Source organism: Tachypleus tridentatus, chromosome 2 (assembly GCF_004210375.1).
Source record: "Tachypleus tridentatus isolate NWPU-2018 chromosome 2, ASM421037v1, whole genome shotgun sequence".
Lineage (NCBI taxonomy): Eukaryota > Metazoa > Arthropoda > Merostomata > Xiphosura > Limulidae > Tachypleus > Tachypleus tridentatus.
Genome location: NC_134826.1, coordinates 43,870,481 through 43,886,177, shown reverse-complemented (window position 1 = coordinate 43,886,177; position 15,697 = coordinate 43,870,481). Strand labels below are relative to the sequence as shown.

Below are 15,697 nucleotides of genomic sequence, written 5' to 3'. Positions count from 1 at the left end.
CTTCGTGAGACGAAGACAGGAAAATTTGAAAATAAGATAGGAAGAGGCAGAACACTCAAAATCATTGATACTGATGTTAAGTATCTTCATTTATGCTGCCTTCGGGACAGAAGGAAGACTGACACTGACGTCAGGCATGAGACAAACAACCATATACTAAATGACAGAAAAGTGTCCAGATCTATAGTATTAAGAAGACTCAACGTATATGAAATATTTGGTCGTGTAGAAGTTTAGAAACCTTTACTTCGATTTCCAAATATTATCAAGAGACTGACATTTGCTATAAAGTAAAAAACTGGACTGTTGATGATCAGAAAAAGGTGTTGTGAAAGGATAAATCAAAGTTTGAAATATTTGGTTCAAAACTTAGGTTGTATGTCCGACGTAAGAAAGGTAAATATACTTACGTAAATGCATAGCACATAACATGAATCATGGGTGAGATAGTGTGATGGTTTGTGAGTGTTTTTCTGCTGAGGTGACAGGAGTTTTATGGAAAATAGATGAAATAGTTAACTATCACAAATACTTGTGGTTTGCGTATTATTGGTAAAGAAGACCAAGAAGACAATGACTCCTAATACTCATCCAACCTATGCAGAAATTACTTTGTTAAGAAAGAAGCTGTTGGAGTCATTTAAATGATCCAATGGTACCCTCAGAGCCTTGATCTCAACCTAAATGAGGAGATCTGGAATTAGATAGATCAAAAACTGTCTATAATTATTAAAGTAAAAGGAAGACACACAAAATATAAACTGTTAGCTGAACTCAGTCACTTCCTCTGAGTTTCTGATGTACTAAATATGAATATTAATAACATTTTAATGTTTCGCCTGTGATTTAACTTCCATTGTTCTTTTCATAACACAAGTATTATGTTAATTCCTTTATGCAGTAATAGTTTATTTTCTGTGCGTAATATTTTTATTTAATAATTGTGCTATTGTGTTGTGGTTGTTACATATGAAAATATCATACGTTATCTACCTTCTTGATGTCTGGGTAATTTTGTTTTAAAATTTTCAGTGCTTTAAATATTTGTTTTTAGTACAGAGCATTGGTATTGGCCAAGGAATCTAGTAAGCTCACCTTGTATTGATTGTTCTTCATGCGCGTTTTATCTTTAGATTATATCATTATGATATGAACTGAGTTTCGAGTATAAGCAGTAATACATTCTTGCAGGAAGATGTGGTTTTCTTGTAGACATGAGAATGGCCCCGTATTCGTACGTAGATGATGCTTTTGTTTTTGTTAAACATTCCGGTAGAAGCATATTGAGTATTGAAAATATCACAAACGTTTCTAAACACGCAGAGAGATTCGACATTCTATTTTATGCTGAGACTCTTCTAACCCATTGACTGTGTCATCACAGCCACCTGACTCTAGAAGTGTGTCAGATACACTAGCGAGAGGACATAAATTAGCACAAGCGATTGTCCGAGCATTTAAACTTGACTTTGTTTTGGACAATAAAGATTGCAATTGTTTATACTCAGTGCCCAGTCTTTCCTTTTCATTAAGATTCAGTTAAAGAGAAATAAATGAAATGGCACTGCTTAATAATAAGGCATTTGTCGAATATTTCTTTCTAGCTGTTCCAGAAGACTATTATGAGGGAAATTTAAAAAGACAATATGGTTTTTACTGCAAATCTACTAAAAAATTACTTCTAACTTAATAGTAGAAAATACTTAGTTGTGTAGTGCCATATTTATTTATATTTTAGCAGCATTCGAAAATTGCTTGCACAACTATTTTAGGCCTACAGTGTTCGGTTCACGTTTTAACATTTATCGAGATATTTTTTTTTTTTAATTTCGCGCAAAGCTACTCAAGGGCTAGCTGCGCTAGCGGTCCTTAATTTAGCTGTGTAAGACTAGAAGGAGGACAGCTAATCATCACCACCCACCGCCAACTCTTGGGTTACTCTTTTACCAACGTATAGTGAAATGGATCGTCACATTATAACGCCCCCACGGCTCAAAGGGCGAGCATGTTTGGTTCGACGGGGATTCGACCCCGCAACCCTCAGATTACGAGTCGAACGTCTTTACCCACCTGTCCATGCCGGGCCGTTCACATCTAGATACACGCAAAGCATGGCCAGGTGGTTAAGGCGCTTGATTCGCAATCTGAGGGTCGCGGGCTCGAGTCCCGGTCGCACCAAACACGCTCGCCCTTTCAGCCGTGGGGGCGTTATAATGTGACAATGAATCTCGTTATTCGTTGGTAAAAGTGTAGCCCAAGAGTTGATGGTGGGTGGTGGTGACTAGCTGCCTTCCCTCTAGTCCAACACTGCTAAATTAGGAACGGCTTGCGCAGATAGCTTCCGTGTAGCTTTGCGCGAAATTCAAACAAACCAATCCTCAACGCTCACCACGTTAACTTTCATCGACTGACAGAAACTTGTACAAGTGAAAGCATTATCCTTTTTTCTTTTCTTTTTTTCTTCGCGTTTCTTATGGCTAAACAGCAAGCTGCAGAAGTAAAGCAAAGAAGAAGTTTCACGATGTTTCTCGAAACTTCTGTAAAAGCACTTTTACTATTGAAGGTACACAACAGTAAAGAACCTGTGGTCGACAAAACGTGTAAAAAGGGGGATAGAAATGAAAGATGGTTAGTACGTGCTGTCGGTTCAACAAAATATTGTAAACATACAAACAAATACCATGCATGAGGCCTAAAGCATAATTTACTATGATGGTAACAATGAATCCCTTTATGTACGTAACAGTTGAATCCAGGTAATATAAGCAGAAAATTTGTTTAAACTAGTATTCCTCTTGAAGAGTTAAGATTTAAAAAAATTGTTTCTGTAGGATCACTTGACCTGAGGGACAATTTTGTTTTCTTTAATGATCGCATCTCACCAGGAACTAGCCCTCTTCGTTTGTGTAATTAACGTATCGACTTTCTTTTTTTTTTTTGTCGTTTATCTTGTCAAGTTCTAAGGTATAAAGGATTTCCCTTTCTTCCATACTAGTGGCACAGCGGGGCGCCTTCGAATTTACAACGCTAGAAACCGGGTTTCGATACACATGGTGGGCAGATAGCTCATTTCGTAGCCTTGTACTTAATTACAAACAAACGTATTTGAGGCTGTTATGTCATCGTCACTGCTTTCTTAGAGGTTAATAATTGGAGCTTTTCTAGAATATATATTTTGTTAGAAGAGAAACATTCCATATTTGTGTTAATTCCTGTTGAACTATGGATATTAGTGATTTCTGTTTTGCACTTTCATTTCACATTAGTAATTGAAATTTCAATAACATGGGTCAGAAAGAATGTTCAACATTTTATTCGCAGACAAAAATAACATTAAAAAATCTCTGCAGATCTTTCCTTCGAAGTAGATATTTTAGGGTAATTATTTGGCAAAATTCAAAGCAAACAAACACTCCTGAAAACCAATAACAACGTTTTTAAATAAAAAAAACTTGCGATGTGTGTGTGTGTGCAAAGGTTTGTTTTAGTTGTTAGTTGTTGAGCAACAACCTATAAAATGGGCTATTTCTATTGTGCTCACCACGGGTACCGAATCCCGATTTTTAGTATTATAAGTCTCTAGATGTAGCCCCCCATTGGTATGTCTGCGGACTTACAACACTAAAAACCGGGTTTCGATACCCGTGGTGGGCAGAGCACAGATAGCCCATTGTGTAGTTTTGTGCTTAATTCAAAACAACAACAACAACTCTAGATGTACCATTGTGCTACTAGGGGGCAATTGAAAACAGAGAGAAAAAGACGTTTGATATGTAACATTCTGCATATGCTATAAATTATATTTGTGTAATTTGTTTTCCAACTTAAAACACAAAAGGTATGAGGTTTATGTTATGTTTTCTTCAACAATGGAGACACTTTAGCAGTAAAAATCAGTCGAAATATACGTTTGAAAATGTTATTTTAAGCAGCAGGTGGCGTTGACTAATTGTTCTATACATTATGTTGTGTTAGTCGTAGATATCGAAATCCGATGATTAAACGTTATAAGCTTTCAAGTTTACAAATGTGCCACGAGTGAGGGAGTGAATGATGGGGTCTCTGATCCGGTCTTTTAAACCATATTTAGTATAAAGTGTCGTCCAACTTTAAAACATTAAATTCCACAGAACACCATAATTTGATCTTTCTGCAAAGCCGAGGAACACTTCTATATCCAAGTCATTGAATCTGACTTTTTAACTCAACTAACAAGTGAACAATATAACTAATTAATTTTACGCATTTAAATAGTTTTGAATGTCCAACCGTTTCTTACTAAATCTAAAAGAATCACAAATAACCGCTTTGCCAGTTCTCTTGGTCGAGGAGAGCGATGCTTAATTGTATTAACCAAGATATGTATCATTAAAATTCATCACGAATTTAACTTGTTTCTTTCCGTTACATGTACTGTGATATTATTCAAAGGGACACCTAAGCAGCCGAAGTTGGTAAACCAGTTCTGAAAAATTCGAAGGAGGAGCGAATAACGAATGCTCTCTTTAGTCATTCTGCTATCCAATCAGAGTCGTCCTTTCACAAAAAGACTATGTTGGTAGAAAATTGAGGATGTCCTCGCTTTATTGAGCACCACCTATCAGAAAGTGGATAACCTAAATGTGGAAGAAGTTGTCTTGTTGGTATATTTCTCTATAACTCTGAAGGCTTAAAATAAAGAGTTTTCCTGAAGCACACAGCAGACCGAGACTGTTGTCGGTCTTAGACAGATCTATTACCTAAGCATCCTCTGTCCCCAGAGGGATTTTACTCTGTACCACGTAACTGGGGCACTGGTTCGCGAGCTCACGAAACCTGCTGAAGGGTTGGTGTTGTATAATATTGTTCATCTGAGTGCCTTCAGTAACAAATTGCGTCTGGTGTGTTCAGCAGCCGACCCGCCACCGAAACCTCATTCGTTATTCTGCTAAACAAATTAGGGTATTAGAACAAGGTAGGTTACACGAAGAATCAAAGTTTTTCTTTCATTTTTGCGTCCTAAATGTACTGTTTAATTTGTAGATGCACCAACTTTTCAATTGTAAACAATATTTATAATCATTACTTATTTTGAACGTTTTTTTTCATGTTCTTGTTTCATTTTATGCAAAGATATATTCTGTTGTATTATAAGAAGAAAACATTCCATACTAAGTATGGAATTTGGTTTGTTTTGAATTTCGCGAAAGCTACACAGGGGCTATCTGCAGTAGTCGTACTTAATTTAGCAGTGTAAGACTAGAGGGAAGGCAGCTAGTCATTACCACCCACCGCCAACTCTTGGGCTACTCTTTTACCAACGAATAGTTGGATTGGCCGTCACATTATAACGCCCCACGGCTGATAGGGCGAGCATGGTTGGTATGACTGGGATTCGAACCGGCGTCCCTCGGATTACGAGTCGAATGCCTTAATCACCTGGCCATGCCGGGCGTACTAAATGTGTCCGATCTTCGAGTAAAGTTTGTAATAGTATGTTATTGTTACAATGAGCAGATAACAAATGTTATGCAACTAAAGCAAGGTTATCGTAAGACGGGCGCTGATCTACAATGACAATTGTGAGCCGATATTTTATCATTTAAAAGGTATAAGAATACGAAAGTGCGTATGAAAATGAAATATTCTTAATGCAAATACCCTTTAAATTTTAGTCTAACAATTCTACTGTTTATAATAAAATCAACATTTGTTTAGATAACAGTAGGAAATTTAATTACTTCCCGAGCTGAGACAATTGAAATTTTCTTTTGTCTAATATAATGTTGTTTTTATGTTAAGGCCCAGCATTGCCAGGTGGTTAAGGTATTCGACTCGTAATCTGAGGGTCGCGAGTTCGAATCTCTGTCACACCAAACCTGCTCGCAGTGTGGTCGTTATAATGTTACGGTCAACCCTACTATTCGTTAGTAAAAGAGTAGCCCAAGAGTTGGCGGTGGGTGGTGATGACTAGCTGCATTCCCTCTAAGCTTATGCTGCTAAACTAGGGACGGCTAGCACAGATAGCCTTCGTGTAGCTTTGTGCGAAATTCAAAACAAATCAAACTTTTGTCTAAATAAAAACAGAACGTAAAAATGGAAAGTTTCTTGCAATCGTCAAAAAGGATTCATTGTCACTATTTTCACACTTTTTAGTTTAGTATTACAACAGTTATAAGATGAATATGTTCGTAATTTTTTTTCTGGTTTTATTTGAAGATCAAATATTTTGGTGAATTTTCAGACAAGAAATGGAAAATAGGAATGGTTGTGTACAGGTAGATAGCCCTTGCGTATGTTTTTGTGAAATCTAGAACAAAATACATACGCAGTTTTTGAAAGATAAAACAAAACTCCTTTTCTGTACTGGTGGATCATTAGTAACTTTACGTACTTACGACTCTAAACTTTGGGGTTTAATCCCTGCGTTGGACAGAGCGTAGACAACTTGTTATGGAACTGTGTATTATAAAACAAGACAGAAAAAAAATTAACGTTTGTTTGTTTTTGTACTTTTCGAGGGAATATCTAAATATTTTCATTGAATTATATATGAAAAAGTTTGCTGGTGATACGTTAGAGATGAGATAAGAATAACTTCAACATGTTTCGAAAAATTACGGTAGCTTATTAGTACCAATAAGGAAATACGGAAAATATTCGTACTATAAAGTATTCCAGTGCGGTAGAGAAAGTGAAGATTACATACGTGCTATATAAAAATCAAATGACAAAAAAGTAAAATCAATCTTTGACAACAATTATAAGCCGTGATAACTCAATCCAATTTTTATCTCTCCCTACCAATATTCGTGTTTTGAGCGAGTTTTCAACTTTTCTCTTGGAGTTGACTTTGAGCTAATTGGTGTGTAGTATATGCAGTGAAAGCATTAGATACGAAGTTAAGAGTGCATCATTAAAACGATGGTAAGATGCGATGTGTTGTATAGATAACAGTGAGTTTAAAACTAAAGATCTAGTAATACAATGTTAGGATTTAAGGATGGTCGAGTTGATATCACTAACTAACAAAAATGCGATGTTTACGCATACCACCAACCTTTTGAACATCATTACTTTATATTTTGAAAAAAGCATATGAGAGGAATTTTAAAGAAATTACAATTACAAACATTATTAGGTTGTAATTGTAATCATTTTAAATTTATTTTATTTTTTAAAAATATATTTGGATATTAGAATATTAGGTGATAGAGGAGGATCTTGGGAGTAAAAAAGATTAAATGAGTGAGGAGAATAAGAAGGGATTAAAATCCTATATAAAAACCTTGTTCCAGAGCCTTTAGGCCTTTATCACTTCTCTAATGTACATATTAAGTATAGGCAGTGATAAAAGTTTCTATCCTTGAATTTTAGTATTAGGTATAACTTAATGATGAAAATGTTTATGTTTGAATATTAATATCAGATATATTAACGATAGAAATTTGTATTCTTAAATTTTAATATTAAGTATTGTCGATGAAGAAAATTTCTTTACGTAATTTTAGTATTAGGTTGAAAAGGGTAATAATAAAAATTTATATTCTGGAATTTTAATATTAGACGTAGTTAATAATGGGCACTTATATTCTGGAATTTTAGCATTTGATGTGTTTAATGACGGAAATTTCTAATGTTGAATATAAGTATGAAGTATGTTTAATGAATCCTAGATGTAGATATTGTTAATAATTAAAATTTATTATCATGTGTTTTAATAATGGTTACTAATGGAAATTCATATTCTAAAATATTAATATTATGTGGAAATTATATATTCTTGAAACTTAATATAGCTATTTTCAATGATGGAAATTTATGTTTTAAAATTTTAATATTAGTTGTAGTTAATGAACGCAACATCCATCTGTAATTTTGATATCAGATAAATTAATAATGAAACTCCATATTCTGAAATTTTAATATTAGGTATAGTTAATGATGGGTATTTATAATCTGGAATTTAATATTAGATATGTTTAATGATGAAAATTTATATTTTTGAATCCTAATATTAGGTGCTTTTAATGATAAAAATATTTTATTGAATTTTAATATTATTTATGTTTAATGATGGAATTTTAATAGTAGATGTAGTTTATGATGGAAGTTTCTATTATTGAATTTCAAAATTAGATATGTTTACTGATGGAAATATGTATTTTAAAATTCTTATATTAGATATAAATTCGCATCATTAATTATATATGTTTGTTATTTTTGTTTAATGATAAGATATTCTATTGTCACACTTTAATAGTAGGTGCAATGAACGAAGTATAAGTATATACATATTTAAAATCTATGTATTAGGTATAATTAACGATGGACATTTGCATTCCAAAATCTTAATATTGTAATAATGTCATATTTTGTCAAGTAATATTCATGCATTCTAAGTTGTTGAAACTGTTCCTAGTTGTGTTGTTCCTAATATGTACAAATGCCACCCTTTAGCATCTACAAAAAAAAACAACAGTCGAACAGTATATTTTAGAATGCGAGAAACATTTCAGTCTTTTTTCAATATTTTTTATGGTTTATAGTACTTCAAAAAATGAAACGTAGTGGGCTCGCCTGTTTACCTTGACCTTGTTTCTTTATTTACAGAAACTCTATCCACCAACTAACGTAATTTGACCGTAAAGACAAACATTTATTTCATAAAAAAACATCTTTGAAGAAATTACACTATGCTTCGTTACCTGAAATACCCTCTTCATTATCCAATCACATTCTACGACTGGATGATGTCAAAAAGTGGTATGTAATACAGTGATCTGTTTCATAATTCTAAGGTTTTGTTAACTCCAAATGCCTTATTCAGTTCCAAACTATTATACAAATTAGAGCAGCATCGTCTATATATAAAACAAAAAAAAACGTGTGGATCAGATAAATTAATATTCACTTTCTTTAGCTAAATTCTTAAAATATTTTCTTTTTGACTGATGTGCTAATTTGTGCTTGAAATATTTTCCACAAAAAGCATTAATGTAGCATACAAATGTGCAAATTCTATTTTTTTTTAATTATCTGTTTTGACTTCTTTTTTATCTCTTGTTTATACTATTATTTAAAAGTGACAACATTTGTTGGGATTTGCACATAAAACATTCTGCAGTTTCTGGAGTTTCTTTTATCAATTGTTTGTACAATAAACATTTCTGAAGATGTTATTACTTAATTTCAAAACGAAATGTTGTGTTTTTGTTTCGTTTTTTTTCTCTAGTTGTTAGTTATATATTTCTTTAAATCTCGGTTTTTTTTAATACTAAAAGAAATAGATACATTTCAAGCATTCGGAACTAAATTATAAAAGAGATCTTTCGAATGAATCAATAAAACTTCGGCCTGGCATGGGCTAGCGCGTTAAGGCGTGCGCTTTGTAATCTGAGGGTCGCGGGTTCGCGCCCGAGTCGCGCCAAAAATGTTTGCCCTCCCAGCCGTGGAGGCGTTATAATGTGACAGTCAATCCAACTATTCGTTGGTAAAAGAGTAGCCCAAGAGTTGGCGGTGGATAGTGATGACTAGCTGCCTTCCCTCTAGTCTTGCACTGCTAAATTAGGGACGGCTAGCACAGATAGCCCTCGAGTAGCTATCTCTCTCCAACTGGGGTGTTCAGGAACTTTGTAGTTCCTCTTCGTCCCCTTACATGAGAAATGTTTTAAAATATCCATGTAGTTTTAACTTTATTTTTAACATTTCAAAAAATGGAGTTGTGTATTTGTGAGTGAGAGGAAGGACGGGAGAACTGGACGAAAGCCGCGAAAGTGAAGTGAGCCAGACCCTGGCTCGAGGATGGAGTACCCTGGCGGCTGGCGAATTGATTTTTAAAATTTACTGTGTTTGATTAGATACCCTTGACTGGGTAAACGGCCCTTTTCAGAATGAGGCTGGGACCTACAGGTCCGATGCCAGAGATTTTGCTGTGGGGGGAAACGGGAGTACCCCGAGAAAACCCACTTTCACGGCCTGGGCGCCGAATAATCTACCCAGACCGTGCCCGGAAGTAGCTGGGAAAAAAAAACACACACAAAAAACTGATGAACTATGTTGGTGGTATACGTGGAAACTGTTAGCTGCAGTCTTGTAGATCGGGTGGTAACTTCATCATGAACTTTTTTCCACACTTGAAGCCCATTGGTGCAAGTGAGAAATGTGGTCTTGGTGGTGGAACTACTGGCTGTTCTTCGCTGGTCTGTGATGCTTTGTTTCTTCTCGAGATTTTGGTTTGAGTTTTCTGCGTGGAGGTAGATTGTTTTTCAGTTTGTGCTGTCGCGTCGATGGTTATCTTCGTAATGGTTTGAGTCTGGCTGGTTGTTGAATTCTGTGGAACTAGGATTGAAGTCTGGCAGGAACTGTCCTTTTTCTTTCTTGAACTACTGGAACTTGGCGTGTTGCTAACAATGGGTGTTGTCGTTTTCTGAGTCGGGTTGTCTGAATCCGTCTTCATGTTTCTTCTAATACGGTCTGGACTCAGCGGTATTTTGGTATTTTCATGTTGGAAGATTTCCGTTGGTTGTTTGCGATATCTGGGTGCTTGGTTTGAACCATTATTGAGTGGTCGTCGATGTGGGCGTTCGGCTCTAAAATGAAATATATGATAATAACAGCCATCTCGTAAAATACAGTCGGCACTGTACTTCGATGTTGTCACTATCTTCATGAAGCGTGTGGACCCACCGCCAACTCTTGGGCTACTCTTTTACCAATGAATAGTGGGATTGACCGTCACATTATAACGCCACCACGGCTGGAAGGGCGAGCATGTTTAGCGCGACGCGGGCGCGAACCCGCGACCCTCGGATTACGAGTCGCACGTCTTACGCGCTCGGCCATGCTAGGCCGTTACAAATCTGCATCAGATATAACTTTGTTTTCTTCTGACGCAAATACATTTCAGTTTACAACTGTATAAAACCTTATTAGGTTTAGCGTATTTTCTATCAGCATCATAACTGTACTACTTCAAACAACCGAGAACCATAAAATTCTCAGTTTTTATTTACAATTTAGTTATAACCTAAAATACAAGTCATGTAGTAGTTATAATGCATTTCACACCTGTAAACTCGTCTCTCCTGGTTAGATTTGTCATTTCTTAAGTTATTTAGATTATTTATTTTAAGCAGTGTCCGATTAAAGAACTGAACATTGAAAATTTGTTTCTCCCTTAAGTTAGACAGATCATGTGATAGATACATACGGCTTTTAAATATGTCCGTGCAAAGACTTTATATTCTCACATTAATAGTTCAATACCAACATAATAATTAAAAAAGTATTTATACCCGACATTGTTGAATTAACAGATAAGTTGAGGCTATCGTAAAATATAAACGACGTTAACGTGTGTTGTTATGTTAGGCCGGATATGGTTGTTATATAACCTAATTATATAATCTCGTTGAAGTGGCCTTTTCTTTGCTGGTGGTCAGAGGACCCTTCTGAAATGGGGATTATTTGTGACTACACTTCAGTTACTTCGGACCCGTTTTAAAAAGCTTTAAGAAATGAGATTGAAGAACAGAGATTTTAATTTTACGACACAAATTTTATTATACGTTCTCAAAAGAAACATTTTTCATAATCAATTCTACTATGACACGTCGTGCAAATACAGCTACTATAAAACTTCTTACGTAGCACATGTTCGCGTGTTGCTATCTTTACGTTGTAAGTCATTGACCTCAGTCTCGAAGCTTATAAGTTTGCTCTAGTTTTACAAAACTTTGCTAGCTGGTCTAAAGCCAAGTGTCATTTTATTATCGGCGAAACTGACTTGAATTTTCAAATAATGATGGAGAAATTTCTTTCCTTTGTTATGCACTGAATGAAACAAAATAGACAAATTAAAAGGGATTGTTTGTTAAAGGCAGTGGCGGCGCCAGGATATTTTTGTTGGGGGGCTGAGGTAAACTGTGGAGGGGCTTCCCAAAATGCCATCAAAATGAAGTATAGATGGTAAATTATAATAATGTAAATACCAAGGTACATTTCAGAAAGGCGTACTATTTTGAACTGTGTTTTCAATGCAGTTTTCATTGGAAACTTATACTCTGATTAATAACTCATTATTACAAATTAGAAATAATCTGATTATGAAAATATGCGTATATGTAAAAGAGGAAGTGTTTTCCATATTTTATGAATATATGTAGGTAACAATATTGGGGGGCTGAAGGGGGCTCAAGCCACCTCCAAGCCCTCCCTTGGCGCCCCCACTGGTTAAAGCTCACAAACAACTGTAACAGAATGAATAGTAGCAATTTTATCTAGTTTATATTTTTATTATGATAAAAAGTAAATATTTATTTACACGATACTTTGTCTGTCTTTTCATTATTATTATTATTATTATCCATTAAAAACGTAAACACTTTAATATATTCTCACGTTAAAACTTGTAGTTTTAAACAAATTATGTCGTTATTATGTCCGAAAACTCATCTGACCATGTCGGGACCAAACCAAAATTAAAACACGGTTGGTGACTTACGTAATGCACCTAATACTCTTAAGCTTACTTATCTGCGTATTGGAAAAGGTAGATCATGCAGGAAATTTTTGACAAAGTCGTAGGAAGCAGTAAGGCCAGTCAGGCTTTGGACTGACTACGTTTTCATGGTATGTATAGCTACAACTTTAATGTTTTTTTCTAACCATAACGTCAATAAAATGATAAAAATTGTTCCACTAGGTGGGAAGCACAGTGACGGTAAAAAAAGAGAAAAAGACTAAGATACTTCCCTTAAAATTTATTATAATATTTAGACAGCAACATGTCATGGAGGTAAAGAAATATAATGTTCTGAGGTTGGATATCCAAATGATTTGGGTTCCTCACCGCGTTGTTACAGTCAAAATCAACCCGTCAGTTCGTAAGCTATCTGACGACAGTGCATCTAAACAATATTCTTGCAGTGTAGGTTCATTGTAAAAGGTCCCATCGTAAGTATTTTATGTTAAAAGCACATCTCTACTACATACTGCTTTATATACGTCAACTAGTATAAGAGGACCACGGTTTACCAGCGCTCGTTTCAACAGTGTAATTACATAGCACAGGAAAACATAGGCGTGGCGTCCGACGAATTCACCAGTTTCATTCTCCAGCTGCTCGAGGTATGCGACAGTTGAACAAATACACCGTGAAAACAACTTATGTACACATGACTTGTATCGATTTTCCAAGAGAAGATCCTTCTCGATTCTCTTGCATACTGTTGTGTTCATGGACTATCACCCATTGCAAGATGCCTCACTTGACTCATCATGGCTGGGAAACGACTTGTTGCAGGTCTCTTTCTGGGTGGTTTTGGTGCCTCAAGTTAATTCATATTCCTTCGTTTTTCACTACATAAAGTACAATGGATATCTTCCTCTTGAAAATTCTAAAGGTTTGATATGAACACAACATTTATTATCTGAGTGCACGACTATTTTGCATCGGAAATGAGTGTTAAATATCATTCCCAATCGTTATAAGGTTTCGTAGGTATCACAATAAGCACGCAACGCCAACCAATACATATAATTGCCGTTCTACTTCAACTTTATATCGGCTGACTTGCATATTCAAAAACGTTTAAACACAACTTAGTCGAGTTTCTGCTCAAGCTTATACTGTACTAATAAATAAATAAATGTAGTAATAAGTATGCTCATTTTCCACTCAGTTCTGCTATTTTCAGTGAAATTGTTCTATTCAAAAGTAGATTGAAACTCTCATGTTCATTTTTTTGGGCTCAAATTTTAAATCTTGGCGCCAAAACGAAAAATTCAACTGAAACTATTTAGGAGTTTGCAAAAAAATTAAGAAACATTAACCTAAGTTTTTTTCCCACACTGAAACTTAAATAAAATGTGTATCGTTGATGTATTAAAAACAATAATGGCTCACGATTTTCAATCTGTAATTATTGATGAGACTCGTGTATCCACGATTTTGTTGGTTGGTGTAATATGTAAACATAACTACTGCAGTTGAAACCTACTAATTCCTGTTGGAGTCTCTTTTCTATTCTATTAACACTTGATATTGTAGCAGGGGAAAATAACTTTTTAACACAGTGCAAATTGTGATACTCCGCCGAGAGTAAAAGGAAAAAGGTAACCTGAGGATAAAGATTTGTTTGTTTGTAGTTAAGCACAAAGCTGCACAATGAACTATGTGTGTTCTTCCCACCCCGGCCATCGAAACCCGGTTTATAGCGTTGTAAATTTGCAATTATATCGTTGTAGCGCTAGGGGAGGTAAGGTAGGCGCTAAGGGTTAAACAAATCACTCGTATAACAAATAATTATATTTTGTGATAACGACTTGCTGTTTACGAAAGTGTTAGACCAAGCTGGAGTCAGAATCGATCAAAAAATTAATTTCTTCATTGAAGAACGTACTTTCCGGAAGGAAAATATCGACGGTTAGGTACTTTCATGACACAGCTGATAGCGACATCTAAGTTCTGCACCAGTGATCTCAAACGAGTTTGTTCAGCTTCTAGGATTTTACTACTTCTGTGCTAAAAATTAAGTACAAGTGTGTTTTTTTATTTTCTGTGATTATTAGGTTAAGCACACTAAAAAACAGCCCAGTTTTACAAAACATAGACAGCAGACTCGAGGGAGGGGGTGCTGGGAGCACGTGCCTCCAATTTTGACCTGGTACTGAAGAGCCTCTTTGAATGGGGAGCAGCGACTTGAATATAATTATCATGGGATGTCACAGTTTCAGCCTTAAATTAAATGGTTAGTGTTAACATAGCAAATAAGACGCTAACAAACGCAAAATTAAAGAAGCCTTACTTATACAACAACTCAAGCCCAAAATAAACCAATACAGAACACCTTTATACCTATATTAAAAAAAAATATTCAAACATTTAAGCACGCCCTTTACATTCCTACACTCAGTTACATAACCCCCTTTAAACATGTGGTCAGCTATCGGTCAGTTACCTCTTTTTTTTTGCGAACCTGACGATGACCGAAGAAGGTCGAAACGTTGTTTGCTCCTCTATTTAGTGCTTTCTCTACCTATGCCAGCCGTTTTTAAATATATAATAACGTACATCTGTTTATTTGTTTGTTTGAAAATAAGCACAAAGTTATATAATGGGCTATATGTGCTCTGCCCACTACAGGTATCGAAACTCGTTTTCTAGCTTTGTGAGTCTGTCGACGTTTCGATGTGCCATAATTGGAGTACCGTACGTCCAGCTTATAAATAACACACAGCGTGCTGTAATTGAGCATTTCGAAACTTCTGTAACTATACTTGAACACCATAAACACGAGTATTATCAAATTATATTATGAATTTGATGATCTTTGATTAGCTTCTTCAACCGTCTTATTGTTTATCAAAATTAAAATGATACTTTAAAATATTACTTAATTCAGTAGAGAGTTGTGTGTGTTTGTGTGTTTTCTTATAACAGAGCCACATCGGGTTATCTGCTCAATCCACCGAGGTTAAGAGAGTTGTGTGTGTTTGTATGTTTTCTTATAACAAAGCCACATCGGGCTATCTGCTCAGTCCACCGAGGGTAAGAGAGTTGTGTGTGTTTGTGTGTTTTCTTATAACAAAGCCACATCGGGCTATCTGCTCAGTCCACCGAAGGTAAGAGAGTTGTGTGTGTTTGTGTGTTTTCTTATAACAAAGCCACATCGGGCTATCTGCTCAGTCCACCGAGGGTAAGAGAGCTGTGAGA

At 35.4% G+C, this 15,697-nt stretch overlaps 1 pseudogene across 1 annotated transcript in view; it reads left to right on the top strand.

Annotated features, from left to right (window-relative positions):
• Window positions 1–4,610: 4,610 nt before the first annotated feature.
• LOC143242262 (very long chain fatty acid elongase 1-like) overlaps window positions 4,611–15,697 on the top strand; it is a 31,963-nt pseudogene continuing 20,876 nt past the window's right edge. Inside the window, exons 1-2 of the transcript XR_013022573.1 lie at window positions 4,611–4,954; window positions 8,593–8,745. The product of XR_013022573.1 is annotated as a very long chain fatty acid elongase 1-like (transcript). The remainder of the gene's footprint in view (window positions 4,955–8,592; window positions 8,746–15,697) is intronic.